The sequence below is a fragment of the Nycticebus coucang genome, chromosome 20, assembly GCF_027406575.1.
Source record: "Nycticebus coucang isolate mNycCou1 chromosome 20, mNycCou1.pri, whole genome shotgun sequence".
In the NCBI taxonomy this organism is placed as follows: domain Eukaryota; kingdom Metazoa; phylum Chordata; class Mammalia; order Primates; family Lorisidae; genus Nycticebus; species Nycticebus coucang.
The window spans coordinates 45307100-45309649 of NC_069799.1; positions in this window are offsets into that span (position 1 = coordinate 45307100).

Here is a 2550-nt window from a genome sequence, read left to right on the forward strand (position 1 = left end):
ATTAGACCTCACAGTCTCTGAGGGTCAGGAATTTAGGGACAACTTAACTGGGAGATCGCAGCTTGTAGTCCCATGAGGTTGCAGTGAAGATGTCACACATACCATCTGGAAGTCCATTGGGGCTGGAAGATCAGCTTCCAAGGTAACACACATGCGCAGGTGGGAAATTTGTGCTGGGTGTTGGCGAGATGTTTTGTTAGCTGCTGAAATGTCCTCCAGACATGAGAGATGGCCTTCCCCGAAGGGCAAGATCCAAGAGAAGAGGGCATGGAAGCTGAGGCGCCTTTTTGAACCTTGTCTTGAAATTACACACCATCACTTCCATCAAATACAGTCAGAAATGATTCACAAAGTGTAGCCCACACTCAAAGGGGGAAAATAAGGCTCTTCCCTTTTGAAAGGAGAAATGTCAAAGAATTTGCAGACACCTATGGAGCATATTGCAAGGGTACAAGTCAAATCTATCAAGGATTGAACACAAATGTCTTAACACTATGATTAAGTAAATGAGGTGAAAGCTATGTTAATTAGTAGGATGTAAGCACTCCAATTTGTACAAATAATCAGCACATTGAATCCCACGAAGGCATGAATGTATTCATGATCTATGTATATATGACTTAATAAAATACACACACACATATATATATATATATATATATATATTTATATATATCACACCAGGCCAAGGAATGAACAACTTAAGTCACAGCTCCAGACCTACAGAATCAGACATTCTGAACTCAAATCAGAATGGCGATCAACACCCAGCATCACTCAGTTGTCACAAGTCCCCTGGGTGATTCTGATACTGGCTGAAATTGGAGAACCACAGGTTGGACTAAAGATCACTGAAACAACTCAATTCACTTTTAGGTAACTGAGGCAAAGCCTTACCAACTAGGGCTACCTTCTAGAAGATGATTTTTAATGAATCTACTAAAATATAATGGCTTTCCTTCAAGTTAACCCACAACAAAGGTTCAGTAGGCTGAGTGATGCACCATCCCGTGAAGACGGCCACATCCTCATCCCTGAAGCCTGAGATTATGTCACTTTACATGGCAAAAGGAACTTTGCAGATGTGATTCAGTAAAGGATCTTGAGGTGGAAGATTATTCTGGATTATCCAGATGGACCCAGTGGAATCACAAGGATCTTTATGAAAAGGAGAGAGAGGAGTCAAGAAGGAGCTGTGATGATGGACACAGAGTCAGAAAGGGATCTGGAGAAGCTACATTGCTTATCTGGAAGATGGAAAAAAGAGCCATGAGCCAAGGACCATGACCAACCTCTAGAAGGTGAAAAAGTCAACAGATTTGCTCTGAGAGCCTCCAGAAGGAATGTAGCCCCCCTGATCTATTCTGGACTTCTGAACTTCAGAAGTATGTGGCACTACATTTGCATTGTTTTAAGCCACCAAATCGGTAGATATTGGTTAAAGCAGGAATAGGAAACTAGAGGTGTTTGAGCTTTCCTTTCGGTGGAATAAGGACAAGAGAAAGAAGAGGGATGGTCCGTTTTTTTAGATGTTTCCACCAGGAGGGTGGACGTGCAATTCATCACAGATTCCGTATTTATGGAAGAGAAAGGCTCTAGAAAGGCTCCTCCAACATAGTAGCCTATAGTTATCGGGGCCATTTAAATTAATTAAGATTATGTGAAATTCAAAATTCAGTTCCCGTTCCCCAGCCACTGGGAAGGGTGCAGCAGCCACTAGGATGGCGAGTGGCTAATATGTTGGGCAACACAGATACAGAACATTTCCATCCTTGCAAAAAGGTCTATCAGAGCGTGCTGCTCTTGACTTTGATCGTTTCAAATTATATATAGGTGTTTACTGTTGGGAGCCTGGGGTCCCGAGTCTCTGAACACAGTTGACCTAGTTCGATTGATTACTCGGTGGAGGTAGAAAGCTCAACCAAGGCATGCAGATAACTGAGAGCAATAGTGAATGGAAACTGAAAATAAAACTGGAGCTGGCACAGGCAGCGTGGATAGAAAGCAGAAGTAACCTACACAAGTTTCCGGGTAACCCAGAGATTTTATTTAGGAAGAAGGGAGGGTCTTTGGTGGTTTCTGATGGGAAGAATAAGGAACATTTAGAGCACTTCCAAAGAGAACTGGAAGTGGGTCCCTTTCCTGAAGGAGAAGGGGAGGGAGAGGGAGATGCAAAGGCCTGCAGGGTAGACATACTCTGCCCATTTGAAATTGGCTGCAAGTCTTCCCTTGGTTTCTCTGATTTTCTTTTTTTATAGAGGGATGCATTTATTTTTATTTTTTTTATGAAGTCATATACACATAGATCACGAATACATTTCTGCATATGTGGGGTACAATGTGCTGATTTTTTATACCATTTGCAGTGCTTACATCAAACTAATTAATATAGCTTGTCAAGAATGGAAGAAAAAGTATCCGATGCACTCAGTACTTCTATGAAATCAATTTATATTTACTCACACTTTCTTATGAAAGATAGATCACAACTCTAGCCCAGGATGAAGGAGAGAAATGGAGTGAGAAGAGAGGGGAGGAGGGAGGTTTGAT